Below are 16,946 nucleotides of genomic sequence, written 5' to 3'. Positions count from 1 at the left end.
TTTTAAAATTATTCACATAATGAAAACCTATACGTTGTTTCAGGCGAGTTTCCCATTCAAATGCATGTAACAGTGAGAAACGCATTGTCTTGGCGAAATAAAGCGTTTTTGAACAACTTCATATAAATCGCTGTAACTTTTGATAGAAGACTCAGACAAACATGTTTATGGCTTTATCTTATAGAACTCAATATCCCCGTGCTTGGGCAAACAGGTTTTGCAGCCGTTTGAGCTAAGATTTTAAAATTATTCACATAATGAAAACCTATACTTTGTTTCAGGCGAGTTTCCCATTCAAATGCATGTAACAGTGAGAAACACACTGTCTTGGCGAAATAAAGCGTTTTTGAACAACTTCATATAAATCGCTGTAACTTTTGATAGAAGACTCAGACAAACATGTTTATGGCTTTATCTTATAGAACTCAATATCCCCGTGCTGGGCAAACAGAACAGGTTTTGCAGCCGTTTGAGCTAAGATTTTAAAATTATTCACATAATGAAAACCTATACTTTGTTTCAGGCGAGTTTCCCATTCAAATGCATGTAACAGTGAGAAACGCATTGTCTTGGCGAAATAAAGCGTTTTTGAACAACTTCATATAAATCGCTGTAACTTTTGATAGAAGACTCAGACAAACATGTTTATGGCTTTATCTTATAGAACTCAATATCCCCGTGCTGGGCAAACAGGTTTTGCAGCCGTTTGAGCTAAGATTTTAAAATTATTCACATAATGAAAACCTATACTTTGTTTCAGGCGAGTTTCCCATTCAAATGCATGTAACAGTGAGAAACGCATTGTCTTGGCGAAATAAAGCGTTTTTGAACAACTTCATATAAATCGCTGTAACTTTTGATAGAAGACTCAGACAAACATGTTTATGGCTTTATCTTATAGAACTCAATATCCCCGTGCTGGGCAAACAGGTTTTGCAGCCGTTTGAGCTAAGATTTTAAAATTATTCACATAATGAAAACCTATACTTTGTTTCAGGCGAGTTTCCCATTCAAATGCATGTAACAGTGAGAAACGCATTGTCTTGGCGAAATAAAGCGTTTTTGAACAACTTCATATAAATCGCTGTAACTTTTGATAGAAGACTCAGACAAACATGTTTATGGCTTTATCTTATAGAACTCAATATCCCCGTGCTTGGGCAAACAGGTTTTGCAGCCGTTTGAGCTAAGATTTTAAAATTATTCACATAATGAAAACCTATACTTTGTTTCAGGCGAGTTTCCCATTCAAATGCATGTAACAGTGAGAAACACACTGTCTTGGCGAAATAAAGCGTTTTTGAACAACTTCATATAAATCGCTGTAACTTTTGATAGAAGACTCAGACAAACATGTTTATGGCTTTATCTTATAGAACTCAATATCCCCGTGCTGGGCAAACAGAACAGGTTTTGCAGCCGTTTGAGCTAAGATTTTAAAATTATTCACATAATGAAAACCTATACTTTGTTTCAGGCGAGTTTCCCATTCAAATGCATGTAACAGTGAGAAACGCATTGTCTTGGCGAAATAAAGCGTTTTTGAACAACTTCATATAAATCGCTGTAACTTTTGATAGAAGACTCAGACAAACATGTTTATGGCTTTATCTTATAGAACTCAATATCCCCGTGCTGGGCAAACAGGTTTTGCAGCCGTTTGAGCTAAGATTTTAAAATTATTCACATAATGAAAACCTATACGTTGTTTCAGGCGAGTTTCCCATTCAAATGCATGTAACAGTGAGAAACGCATTGTCTTGGCGAAATAAAGCGTTTTTGAACAACTTCATATAAATCGCTGTAACTTTTGATAGAAGACTCAGACAAACATGTTTATGGCTTTATCTTATAGAACTCAATATCCCCGTGCTGGGCAAACAGGTTTTGCAGCCGTTTGAGCTAAGATTTTAAAATTATTCACATAATGAAAACCTATACTTTGTTTCAGGCGAGTTTCCCATTCAAATGCATGTAACAGTGAGAAACACACTGTCTTGGCGAAATAAAGCGTTTTTGAACAACTTCATATAAATCGCTGTAACTTTTGATAGAAGACTCAGACAAACATGTTTATGGCTTTATCTTATAGAACTCAATATCCCCGTGCTGGGCAAACAGAACAGGTTTTGCAGCCGTTTGAGCTAAGATTTTAAAATTATTCACATAATGAAAACCTATACTTTGTTTCAGGCGAGTTCCCCATTCAAATGCATGTAACAGTGAGAAACGCATTGTCTTGGCGAAATAAAGCGTTTTTGAACAACTTCATATAAATCGCTGTAACTTTTGATAGAAGACTCAGACAAACATGTTTATGGCTTTATCTTATAGAACTCAATATCCCCGTGCTGGGCAAACAGGTTTTGCAGCCGTTTGAGCTAAGATTTTAAAATTATTCACATAATGAAAACCTATACGTTGTTTCAGGCGAGTTTCCCATTCAAATGCATGTAACAGTGAGAAACGCATTGTCTTGGCGAAATAAAGCGTTTTTGAACAACTTCATATAAATCGCTGTAACTTTTGATAGAAGACTCAGACAAACATGTTTATGGCTTTATCTTATAGAACTCAATATCCCCGTGCTGGGCAAACAGAACAGGTTTTGCAGCCGTTTGAGCTAAGATTTTAAAATTATTCACATAATGAAAACCTATACTTTGTTTCAGGCGAGTTTCCCATTCAAATGCATGTAACAGTGAGAAACGCATTGTCTTGGCGAAATAAAGCGTTTTTGAACAACTTCATATAAATCGCTGTAACTTTTGATAGAAGACTCAGACAAACATGTTTATGGCTTTATCTTATAGAACTCAATATCCCCGTGCTGGGCAAACAGGTTTTGCAGCCGTTTGAGCTAAGATTTTAAAATTATTCACATAATGAAAACCTATACTTTGTTTCAGGCGAGTTTCCCATTCAAATGCATGTAACAGTGAGAAACGCATTGTCTTGGCGAAATAAAGCGTTTTTGAACAACTTCATATAAATCGCTGTAACTTTTGATAGAAGACTCAGACAAACATGTTTATGGCTTTATCTTATAGAACTCAATATCCCCGTGCTTGGGCAAACAGGTTTTGCAGCCGTTTGAGCTAAGATTTTAAAATTATTCACATAATGAAAACCTATACGTTGTTTCAGGCGAGTTTCCCATTCAAATGCATGTAACAGTGAGAAACGCATTGTCTTGGCGAAATAAAGCGTTTTTGAACAACTTCATATAAATCGCTGTAACTTTTGATAGAAGACTCAGACAAACATGTTTATGGCTTTATCTTATAGAACTCAATATCCCCGTGCTGGGCAAACAGAACAGGTTTTGCAGCCGTTTGAGCTAAGATTTTAAAATTATTCACATAATGAAAACCTATACTTTGTTTCAGGCGAGTTTCCCATTCAAATGCATGTAACAGTGAGAAACACACTGTCTTGGCGAAATAAAGCGTTTTTGAACAACTTCATATAAATCGCTGTAACTTTTGATAGAAGACTCAGACAAACATGTTTATGGCTTTATCTTATAGAACTCAATATCCCCGTGCTGGGCAAACAGGTTTTGCAGCCGTTTGAGCTAAGATTTTAAAATTATTCACATAATGAAAACCTATACTTTGTTTCAGGCGAGTTTCCCATTCAAATGCATGTAACAGTGAGAAACACACTGTCTTGGCGAAATAAAGCGTTTTTGAACAACTTCATATAAATCGCTGTAACTTTTGATAGAAGACTCAGACAAACATGTTTATGGCTTTATCTTATAGAACTCAATATCCCCGTGCTGGGCAAACAGAACAGGTTTTGCAGCCGTTTGAGCTAAGATTTTAAAATTATTCACATAATGAAAACCTATACTTTGTTTCAGGCGAGTTTCCCATTCAAATGCATGTGACAGTGAGAAACGCATTGTCTTGGCGAAATAAAGCGTTTTTGAACAACTTCATATAAATCGCTGTAACTTTTGATAGAAGACTCAGACAAACATGTTTATGGCTTTATCTTATAGAACTCAATATCCCCGTGCTGGGCAAACAGGTTTTGCAGCCGTTTGAGCTAAGATTTTAAAATTATTCACATAATGAAAACCTATACTTTGTTTCAGGCGAGTTTCCCATTCAAATGCATGTAACAGTGAGAAACACACTGTCTTGGCGAAATAAAGCGTTTTTGAACAACTTCATATAAATCGCTGTAACTTTTGATAGAAGACTCAGACAAACATGTTTATGGCTTTATCTTATAGAACTCAATATCCCCGTGCTGGGCAAACAGAAGAGGTTTTGCAGCCGTTTGAGCTAAGATTTTAAAATTATTCACATAATGAAAACCTATACTTTGTTTCAGGCGAGTTTCCCATTCAAATGCATGTAACAGTGAGAAACGCATTGTCTTGGCGAAATAAAGCGTTTTTGAACAACTTCATATAAATCGCTGTAACTTTTGATAGAAGACTCAGACAAACATGTTTATGGCTTTATCTTATAGAACTCAATATCCCCGTGCTGGGCAAACAGGTTTTGCAGCCGTTTGAGCTAAGATTTTAAAATTATTCACATAATGAAAACCTATACGTTGTTTCAGGCGAGTTTCCCATTCAAATGCATGTAACAGTGAGAAACGCATTGTCTTGGCGAAATAAAGCGTTTTTGAACAACTTCATATAAATCGCTGTAACTTTTGATAGAAGACTCAGACAAACATGTTTATGGCTTTATCTTATAGAACTCAATATCCCCGTGCTGGGCAAACAGGTTTTGCAGCCGTTTGAGCTAAGATTTTAAAATTATTCACATAATGAAAACCTATACGTTGTTTCAGGCGAGTTTCCCATTCAAATGCATGTAACAGTGAGAAACGCATTGTCTTGGCGAAATAAAGCGTTTTTGAACAACTTCATATAAAGCGCTGTAACTTTTGATAGAAGACTCAGACAAACATGTTTATGGCTTTATCTTATAGAACTCAATATCCCCGTGCTGGGCAAACAGAACAGGTTTTGCAGCCGTTTGAGCTAAGATTTTAAAATTATTCACATAATGAAAACCTATACTTTGTTTCAGGCGAGTTTCCCATTCAAATGCATGTAACAGTGAGAAACGCATTGTCTTGGCGAAATAAAGCGTTTTTGAACAACTTCATATAAATCGCTGTAACTTTTGATAGAAGACTCAGACAAACATGTTTATGGCTTTATCTTATAGAACTCAATATCCCCGTGCTGGGCAAACAGGTTTTGCAGCCGTTTGAGCTAAGATTTTAAAATTATTCACATAATGAAAACCTATACGTTGTTTCAGGCGAGTTTCCCATTCAAATGCATGTAACAGTGAGAAACGCATTGTCTTGGCGAAATAAAGCGTTTTTGAACAACTTCATATAAATCGCTGTAACTTTTGATAGAAGACTCAGACAAACATGTTTATGGCTTTATCTTATAGAACTCAATATCCCCGTGCTGGGCAAACAGAACAGGTTTTGCAGCCGTTTGAGCTAAGATTTTAAAATTATTCACATAATGAAAACCTATACTTTGTTTCAGGCGAGTTTCCCATTCAAATGCATGTAACAGTGAGAAACGCATTGTCTTGGCGAAATAAAGCGTTTTTGAACAACTTCATATAAATCGCTGTAACTTTTGATAGAAGACTCAGACAAACATGTTTATGGCTTTATCTTATAGAACTCAATATCCCCGTGCTGGGCAAACAGGTTTTGCAGCCGTTTGAGCTAAGATTTTAAAATTATTCACATAATGAAAACCTATACGTTGTTTCAGGCGAGTTTCCCATTCAAATGCATGTAACAGTGAGAAACGCATTGTCTTGGCGAAATAAAGCGTTTTTGAACAACTTCATATAAATCGCTGTAACTTTTGATAGAAGACTCAGACAAACATGTTTATGGCTTTATCTTATAGAACTCAATATCCCCGTGCTGGGCAAACAGAAGAGGTTTTGCAGCCGTTTGAGCTAAGATTTTAAAATTATTCACATAATGAAAACCTATACTTTGTTTCAGGCGAGTTTCCCATTCAAATGCATGTAACAGTGAGAAACGCATTGTCTTGGCGAAATAAAGCGTTTTTGAACAACTTCATATAAATCGCTGTAACTTTTGATAGAAGACTCAGACAAACATGTTTATGGCTTTATCTTATAGAACTCAATATCCCGGTGCTGGGCAAACAGGTTTTGCAGCCGTTTGAGCTAAGATTTTAAAATTATTCACATAATGAAAACCTATACGTTGTTTCAGGCGAGTTTCCCATTCAAATGCATGTAACAGTGAGAAACGCATTGTCTTGGCGAAATAAAGCGTTTTTGAACAACTTCATATAAATCGCTGTAACTTTTGATAGAAGACTCAGACAAACATGTTTATGGCTTTATCTTATAGAACTCAATATCCCCGTGCTGGGCAAACAGAAGAGGTTTTGCAGCCGTTTGAGCTAAGATTTTAAAATTATTCACATAATGAAAACCTATACTTTGTTTCAGGCGAGTTTCCCATTCAAATGCATGTAACAGTGAGAAACGCATTGTCTTGGCGAAATAAAGCGTTTTTGAACAACTTCATATAAATCGCTGTAACTTTTGATAGAAGACTCAGACAAACATGTTTATGGCTTTATCTTATAGAACTCAATATCCCGGTGCTGGGCAAACAGGTTTTGCAGCCGTTTGAGCTAAGATTTTAAAATTATTCACATAATGAAAACCTATACGTTGTTTCAGGCGAGTTTCCCATTCAAATGCATGTAACAGTGAGAAACGCATTGTCTTGGCGAAATAAAGCGTTTTTGAACAACTTCATATAAATCGCTGTAACTTTTGATAGAAGACTCAGACAAACATGTTTATGGCTTTATCTTATAGAACTCAATATCCCCGTGCTGGGCAAACAGGTTTTGCAGCCGTTTGAGCTAAGATTTTAAAATTATTCACATAATGAAAACCTATACTTTGTTTCAGGCGAGTTTCCCATTCAAATGCATGTAACAGTGAGAAACGCATTGTCTTGGCGAAATAAAGCGTTTTTGAACAACTTCATATAAATCGCTGTAACTTTTGATAGAAGACTCAGACAAACATGTTTATGGCTTTATCTTATAGAACTCAATATCCCCGTGCTGGGCAAACAGAACAGGTTTTGCAGCCGTTTGAGCTAAGATTTTAAAATTATTCACATAATGAAAACCTATACGTTGTTTCAGGCGAGTTTCCCATTCAAATGCATGTAACAGTGAGAAACGCATTGTCTTGGCGAAATAAAGCGTTTTTGAACAACTTCATATAAATCGCTGTAACTTTTGATAGAAGACTCAGACAAACATGTTTATGGCTTTATCTTATAGAACTCAATATCCCCGTGCTGGGCAAACAGAAGAGGTTTTGCAGCCGTTTGAGCTAAGATTTTAAAATTATTCACATAATGAAAACCTATACTTTGTTTCAGGCGAGTTTCCCATTCAAATGCATGTAACAGTGAGAAACGCATTGTCTTGGCGAAATAAAGCGTTTTTGAACAACTTCATATAAATCGCTGTAACTTTTGATAGAAGACTCAGACAAACATGTTTATGGCTTTATCTTATAGAACTCAATATCCCGGTGCTGGGCAAACAGGTTTTGCAGCCGTTTGAGCTAAGATTTTAAAATTATTCACATAATGAAAACCTATACGTTGTTTCAGGCGAGTTTCCCATTCAAATGCATGTAACAGTGAGAAACGCATTGTCTTGGCGAAATAAAGCGTTTTTGAACAACTTCATATAAATCGCTGTAACTTTTGATAGAAGACTCAGACAAACATGTTTATGGCTTTATCTTATAGAACTCAATATCCCCGTGCTGGGCAAACAGGTTTTGCAGCCGTTTGAGCTAAGATTTTAAAATTATTCACATAATGAAAACCTATACTTTGTTTCAGGCGAGTTTCCCATTCAAATGCATGTAACAGTGAGAAACGCATTGTCTTGGCGAAATAAAGCGTTTTTGAACAACTTCATATAAATCGCTGTAACTTTTGATAGAAGACTCAGACAAACATGTTTATGGCTTTATCTTATAGAACTCAATATCCCCATGCTGGGCAAACAGAACAGGTTTTGCAGCCGTTTGAGCTAAGATTTTAAAATTATTCACATAATGAAAACCTATACGTTGTTTCAGGCGAGTTTCCCATTCAAATGCATGTAACAGTGAGAAACGCATTGTCTTGGCGAAATAAAGCATTTTTGAACAACTTCATATAAATCGCTGTAACTTTTGATAGAAGACTCAGACAAACATGTTTATGGCTTTATCTTATAGAACTCAATATCCCGGTGCTGGGCAAACAGGTTTTGCAGCCGTTTGAGCTAAGATTTTAAAATTATTCACATAATGAAAACCTATACGTTGTTTCAGGCGAGTTTCCCATTCAAATGCATGTAACAGTGAGAAACGCATTGTCTTGGCGAAATAAAGCGTTTTTGAACAACTTCATATAAATCGCTGTAACTTTTGATAGAAGACTCAGACAAACATGTTTATGGCTTTATCTTATAGAACTCAATATCCCCGTGCTGGGCAAACAGGTTTTGCAGCCGTTTGAGCTAAGATTTTAAAATTATTCACATAATGAAAACCTATACGTTGTTTCAGGCGAGTTTCCCATTCAAATGCATGTAACAGTGAGAAACGCATTGTCTTGGCGAAATAAAGCGTTTTTGAACAACTTCATATAAATCGCTGTAACTTTTGATAGAAGACTCAGACAAACATGTTTATGGCTTTATCTTATAGAACTCAATATCCCCGTGCTTGGGCAAACAGGTTTTGCAGCCGTTTGAGCTAAGATTTTAAAATTATTCACATAATGAAAACCTATACTTTGTTTCAGGCGAGTTTCCCATTCAAATGCATGTAACAGTGAGAAACACACTGTCTTGGCGAAATAAAGCGTTTTTGAACAACTTCATATAAATCGCTGTAACTTTTGATAGAAGACTCAGACAAACATGTTTATGGCTTTATCTTATAGAACTCAATATCCCCGTGCTGGGCAAACAGAACAGGTTTTGCAGCCGTTTGAGCTAAGATTTTAAAATTATTCACATAATGAAAACCTATACTTTGTTTCAGGCGAGTTTCCCATTCAAATGCATGTAACAGTGAGAAACGCATTGTCTTGGCGAAATAAAGCGTTTTTGAACAACTTCATATAAATCGCTGTAACTTTTGATAGAAGACTCAGACAAACATGTTTATGGCTTTATCTTATAGAACTCAATATCCCCGTGCTGGGCAAACAGGTTTTGCAGCCGTTTGAGCTAAGATTTTAAAATTATTCACATAATGAAAACCTATACTTTGTTTCAGGCGAGTTTCCCATTCAAATGCATGTAACAGTGAGAAACGCATTGTCTTGGCGAAATAAAGCGTTTTTGAACAACTTCATATAAATCGCTGTAACTTTTGATAGAAGACTCAGACAAACATGTTTATGGCTTTATCTTATAGAACTCAATATCCCCGTGCTGGGCAAACAGGTTTTGCAGCCGTTTGAGCTAAGATTTTAAAATTATTCACATAATGAAAACCTATACTTTGTTTCAGGCGAGTTTCCCATTCAAATGCATGTAACAGTGAGAAACGCATTGTCTTGGCGAAATAAAGCGTTTTTGAACAACTTCATATAAATCGCTGTAACTTTTGATAGAAGACTCAGACAAACATGTTTATGGCTTTATCTTATAGAACTCAATATCCCCGTGCTTGGGCAAACAGGTTTTGCAGCCGTTTGAGCTAAGATTTTAAAATTATTCACATAATGAAAACCTATACTTTGTTTCAGGCGAGTTTCCCATTCAAATGCATGTAACAGTGAGAAACACACTGTCTTGGCGAAATAAAGCGTTTTTGAACAACTTCATATAAATCGCTGTAACTTTTGATAGAAGACTCAGACAAACATGTTTATGGCTTTATCTTATAGAACTCAATATCCCCGTGCTGGGCAAACAGAACAGGTTTTGCAGCCGTTTGAGCTAAGATTTTAAAATTATTCACATAATGAAAACCTATACTTTGTTTCAGGCGAGTTTCCCATTCAAATGCATGTAACAGTGAGAAACGCATTGTCTTGGCGAAATAAAGCGTTTTTGAACAACTTCATATAAATCGCTGTAACTTTTGATAGAAGACTCAGACAAACATGTTTATGGCTTTATCTTATAGAACTCAATATCCCCGTGCTGGGCAAACAGGTTTTGCAGCCGTTTGAGCTAAGATTTTAAAATTATTCACATAATGAAAACCTATACTTTGTTTCAGGCGAGTTTCCCATTCAAATGCATGTAACAGTGAGAAACACACTGTCTTGGCGAAATAAAGCGTTTTTGAACAACTTCATATAAATCGCTGTAACTTTTGATAGAAGACTCAGACAAACATGTTTATGGCTTTATCTTATAGAACTCAATATCCCCGTGCTGGGCAAACAGAACAGGTTTTGCAGCCGTTTGAGCTAAGATTTTAAAATTATTCACATAATGAAAACCTATACTTTGTTTCAGGCGAGTTCCCCATTCAAATGCATGTAACAGTGAGAAACGCATTGTCTTGGCGAAATAAAGCGTTTTTGAACAACTTCATATAAATCGCTGTAACTTTTGATAGAAGACTCAGACAAACATGTTTATGGCTTTATCTTATAGAACTCAATATCCCCGTGCTGGGCAAACAGGTTTTGCAGCCGTTTGAGCTAAGATTTTAAAATTATTCACATAATGAAAACCTATACGTTGTTTCAGGCGAGTTTCCCATTCAAATGCATGTAACAGTGAGAAACGCATTGTCTTGGCGAAATAAAGCGTTTTTGAACAACTTCATATAAATCGCTGTAACTTTTGATAGAAGACTCAGACAAACATGTTTATGGCTTTATCTTATAGAACTCAATATCCCCGTGCTGGGCAAACAGAACAGGTTTTGCAGCCGTTTGAGCTAAGATTTTAAAATTATTCACATAATGAAAACCTATACTTTGTTTCAGGCGAGTTTCCCATTCAAATGCATGTAACAGTGAGAAACGCATTGTCTTGGCGAAATAAAGCGTTTTTGAACAACTTCATATAAATCGCTGTAACTTTTGATAGAAGACTCAGACAAACATGTTTATGGCTTTATCTTATAGAACTCAATATCCCCGTGCTGGGCAAACAGGTTTTGCAGCCGTTTGAGCTAAGATTTTAAAATTATTCACATAATGAAAACCTATACTTTGTTTCAGGCGAGTTTCCCATTCAAATGCATGTAACAGTGAGAAACGCATTGTCTTGGCGAAATAAAGCGTTTTTGAACAACTTCATATAAATCGCTGTAACTTTTGATAGAAGACTCAGACAAACATGTTTATGGCTTTATCTTATAGAACTCAATATCCCCGTGCTTGGGCAAACAGGTTTTGCAGCCGTTTGAGCTAAGATTTTAAAATTATTCACATAATGAAAACCTATACTTTGTTTCAGGCGAGTTTCCCATTCAAATGCATGTAACAGTGAGAAACACACTGTCTTGGCGAAATAAAGCGTTTTTGAACAACTTCATATAAAGCGCTGTAACTTTTGATAGAAGACTCAGACAAACATGTTTATGGCTTTATCTTATAGAACTCAATATCCCCGTGCTGGGCAAACAGAACAGGTTTTGCAGCCGTTTGAGCTAAGATTTTAAAATTATTCACATAATGAAAACCTATACTTTGTTTCAGGCGAGTTTCCCATTCAAATGCATGTAACAGTGAGAAACGCATTGTCTTGGCGAAATAAAGCGTTTTTGAACAACTTCATATAAATCGCTGTAACTTTTGATAGAAGACTCAGACAAACATGTTTATGGCTTTATCTTATAGAACTCAATATCCCCGTGCTGGGCAAACAGGTTTTGCAGCCGTTTGAGCTAAGATTTTAAAATTATTCACATAATGAAAACCTATACGTTGTTTCAGGCGAGTTTCCCATTCAAATGCATGTAACAGTGAGAAACGCATTGTCTTGGCGAAATAAAGCGTTTTTGAACAACTTCATATAAATCGCTGTAACTTTTGATAGAAGACTCAGACAAACATGTTTATGGCTTTATCTTATAGAACTCAATATCCCTGTGCTGGGCAAACAGGTTTTGCAGCCGTTTGAGCTAAGATTTTAAAATTATTCACATAATGAAAACCTATACGTTGTTTCAGGCGAGTTTCCCATTCAAATGCATGTAACAGTGAGAAACGCATTGTCTTGGCGAAATAAAGCGTTTTTGAACAACTTCATATAAATCGCTGTAACTTTTGATAGAAGACTCAGACAAACATGTTTATGGCTTTATCTTATAGAACTCAATATCCCCGTGCTGGGCAAACAGAACAGGTTTTGCAGCCGTTTGAGCTAAGATTTTAAAATTATTCACATAATGAAAACCTATACTTTGTTTCAGGCGAGTTTCCCATTCAAATGCATGTAACAGTGAGAAACACACTGTCTTGGCGAAATAAAGCGTTTTTGAACAACTTCATATAAATCGCTGTAACTTTTGATAGAAGACTCAGACAAACATGTTTATGGCTTTATCTTATAGAACTCAATATCCCCGTGCTGGGCAAACAGGTTTTGCAGCCGTTTGAGCTAAGATTTTAAAATTATTCACATAATGAAAACCTATACTTTGTTTCAGGCGAGTTTCCCATTCAAATGCATGTAACAGTGAGAAACACACTGTCTTGGCGAAATAAAGCGTTTTTGAACAACTTCATATAAATCGCTGTAACTTTTGATAGAAGACTCAGACAAACATGTTTATGGCTTTATCTTATAGAACTCAATATCCCCGTGCTGGGCAAACAGAACAGGTTTTGCAGCCGTTTGAGCTAAGATTTTAAAATTATTCACATAATGAAAACCTATACTTTGTTTCAGGCGAGTTTCCCATTCAAATGCATGTGACAGTGAGAAACGCATTGTCTTGGCGAAATAAAGCGTTTTTGAACAACTTCATATAAATCGCTGTAACTTTTGATAGAAGACTCAGACAAACATGTTTATGGCTTTATCTTATAGAACTCAATATCCCCGTGCTGGGCAAACAGGTTTTGCAGCCGTTTGAGCTAAGATTTTAAAATTATTCACATAATGAAAACCTATACTTTGTTTCAGGCGAGTTTCCCATTCAAATGCATGTAACAGTGAGAAACACACTGTCTTGGCGAAATAAAGCGTTTTTGAACAACTTCATATAAATCGCTGTAACTTTTGATAGAAGACTCAGACAAACATGTTTATGGCTTTATCTTATAGAACTCAATATCCCCGTGCTGGGCAAACAGAAGAGGTTTTGCAGCCGTTTGAGCTAAGATTTTAAAATTATTCACATAATGAAAACCTATACTTTGTTTCAGGCGAGTTTCCCATTCAAATGCATGTAACAGTGAGAAACGCATTGTCTTGGCGAAATAAAGCGTTTTTGAACAACTTCATATAAATCGCTGTAACTTTTGATAGAAGACTCAGACAAACATGTTTATGGCTTTATCTTATAGAACTCAATATCCCCGTGCTGGGCAAACAGGTTTTGCAGCCGTTTGAGCTAAGATTTTAAAATTATTCACATAATGAAAACCTATACGTTGTTTCAGGCGAGTTTCCCATTCAAATGCATGTAACAGTGAGAAACGCATTGTCTTGGCGAAATAAAGCGTTTTTGAACAACTTCATATAAATCGCTGTAACTTTTGATAGAAGACTCAGACAAACATGTTTATGGCTTTATCTTATAGAACTCAATATCCCCGTGCTGGGCAAACAGGTTTTGCAGCCGTTTGAGCTAAGATTTTAAAATTATTCACATAATGAAAACCTATACGTTGTTTCAGGCGAGTTTCCCATTCAAATGCATGTAACAGTGAGAAACGCATTGTCTTGGCGAAATAAAGCGTTTTTGAACAACTTCATATAAAGCGCTGTAACTTTTGATAGAAGACTCAGACAAACATGTTTATGGCTTTATCTTATAGAACTCAATATCCCCGTGCTGGGCAAACAGAACAGGTTTTGCAGCCGTTTGAGCTAAGATTTTAAAATTATTCACATAATGAAAACCTATACTTTGTTTCAGGCGAGTTTCCCATTCAAATGCATGTAACAGTGAGAAACGCATTGTCTTGGCGAAATAAAGCGTTTTTGAACAACTTCATATAAATCGCTGTAACTTTTGATAGAAGACTCAGACAAACATGTTTATGGCTTTATCTTATAGAACTCAATATCCCCGTGCTGGGCAAACAGGTTTTGCAGCCGTTTGAGCTAAGATTTTAAAATTATTCACATAATGAAAACCTATACGTTGTTTCAGGCGAGTTTCCCATTCAAATGCATGTAACAGTGAGAAACGCATTGTCTTGGCGAAATAAAGCGTTTTTGAACAACTTCATATAAATCGCTGTAACTTTTGATAGAAGACTCAGACAAACATGTTTATGGCTTTATCTTATAGAACTCAATATCCCCGTGCTGGGCAAACAGAACAGGTTTTGCAGCCGTTTGAGCTAAGATTTTAAAATTATTCACATAATGAAAACCTATACTTTGTTTCAGGCGAGTTTCCCATTCAAATGCATGTAACAGTGAGAAACGCATTGTCTTGGCGAAATAAAGCGTTTTTGAACAACTTCATATAAATCGCTGTAACTTTTGATAGAAGACTCAGACAAACATGTTTATGGCTTTATCTTATAGAACTCAATATCCCCGTGCTGGGCAAACAGGTTTTGCAGCCGTTTGAGCTAAGATTTTAAAATTATTCACATAATGAAAACCTATACGTTGTTTCAGGCGAGTTTCCCATTCAAATGCATGTAACAGTGAGAAACGCATTGTCTTGGCGAAATAAAGCGTTTTTGAACAACTTCATATAAATCGCTGTAACTTTTGATAGAAGACTCAGACAAACATGTTTATGGCTTTATCTTATAGAACTCAATATCCCCGTGCTGGGCAAACAGAACAGGTTTTGCAGCCGTTTGAGCTAAGATTTTAAAATTATTCACATAATGAAAACCTATACTTTGTTTCAGGCGAGTTTCCCATTCAAATGCATGTAACAGTGAGAAACGCATTGTCTTGGCGAAATAAAGCGTTTTTGAACAACTTCATATAAATCGCTGTAACTTTTGATAGAAGACTCAGACAAACATGTTTATGGCTTTATCTTATAGAACTCAATATCCCCGTGCTGGGCAAACAGAACAGGTTTTGCAGCCGTTTGAGCTAAGATTTTAAAATTATTCACATAATGAAAACCTATACTTTGTTTCAGGCGAGTTTCCCATTCAAATGCATGTAACAGTGAGAAACGCATTGTCTTGGCGAAATAAAGCGTTTTTGAACAACTTCATATAAATCGCTGTAACTTTTGATAGAAGACTCAGACAAACATGTTTATGGCTTTATCTTATAGAACTCAATATCCCCGTGCTGGGCAAACAGGTTTTGCAGCCGTTTGAGCTAAGATTTTAAAATTATTCACATAATGAAAACCTATACTTTGTTTCAGGCGAGTTTCCCATTCAAATGCATGTAACAGTGAGAAACACACTGTCTTGGCGAAATAAAGCGTTTTTGAACAACTTCATATAAAGCGCTGTAACTTTTGATAGAAGACTCAGACAAACATGTTTATGGCTTTATCTTATAGAACTCAATATCCCCGTGCTGGGCAAACAGAACAGGTTTTGCAGCCGTTTGAGCTAAGATTTTAAAATTATTCACATAATGAAAACCTATACTTTGTTTCAGGCGAGTTTCCCATTCAAATGCATGTAACAGTGAGAAACGCATTGTCTTGGCGAAATAAAGCGTTTTTGAACAACTTCATATAAATCGCTGTAACTTTTGATAGAAGACTCAGACAAACATGTTTATGGCTTTATCTTATAGAACTCAATATCCCCGTGCTGGGCAAACAGGTTTTGCAGCCGTTTGAGCTAAGATTTTAAAATTATTCACATAATGAAAACCTATACGTTGTTTCAGGCGAGTTTCCCATTCAAATGCATGTAACAGTGAGAAACGCATTGTCTTGGCGAAATAAAGCGTTTTTGAACAACTTCATATAAATCGCTGTAACTTTTGATAGAAGACTCAGACAAACATGTTTATGGCTTTATCTTATAGAACTCAATATCCCCGTGCTGGGCAAACAGAACAGGTTTTGCAGCCGTTTGAGCTAAGATTTTAAAATTATTCACATAATGAAAACCTATACTTTGTTTCAGGCGAGTTTCCCATTCAAATGCATGTAACAGTGAGAAACGCATTGTCTTGGCGAAATAAAGCGTTTTTGAACAACTTCATATAAATCGCTGTAACTTTTGATAGAAGACTCAGACAAACATGTTTATGGCTTTATCTTATAGAACTCAATATCCCCGTGCTGGGCAAACAGAACAGGTTTTGCAGCCGTTTGAGCTAAGATTTTAAAATTATTCACATAATGAAAACCTATACTTTGTTTCAGGCGAGTTTCCCATTCAAATGCATGTAACAGTGAGAAACGCATTGTCTTGGCGAAATAAAGCGTTTTTGAACAACTTCATATAAATCGCTGTAACTTTTGATAGAAGACTCAGACAAACATGTTTATGGCTTTATCTTATAGAACTCAATATCCCCGTGCTGGGCAAACAGGTTTTGCAGCCGTTTGAGCTAAGATTTTAAAATTATTCACATAATGAAAACCTATACTTTGTTTCAGGCGAGTTTCCCATTCAAATACATGTAACAGTGAGAAACGCATTGTCTTGGCGAAATAAAGCGTTTTTGAACAACTTCATATAAATCGCTGTAACTTTTGATAGAAGACTCAGACAAACATGTTTATGGCTTTATCTTATAGAACTCAATATCCCCGTGCTGG

General features: G+C 36.0%; 1 long non-coding RNA gene across 1 annotated transcript in view; it reads right to left on the bottom strand.

Moving 5' to 3' along the window:
- LOC309713324 overlaps nt 1-16,946 on the bottom strand; it is a 179,493-nt gene that overhangs the window by 98,748 nt on the left and 63,799 nt on the right. The window lies entirely within an intron of this gene.

This window comes from Aulonocara stuartgranti (genome assembly GCF_965226115.1).
Source record: "Aulonocara stuartgranti genome assembly, chromosome: 8".
Classification (NCBI taxonomy): domain Eukaryota; kingdom Metazoa; phylum Chordata; class Actinopteri; order Cichliformes; family Cichlidae; genus Aulonocara; species Aulonocara stuartgranti.
This window is presented reverse-complemented; position numbering and strand designations above follow the sequence as displayed.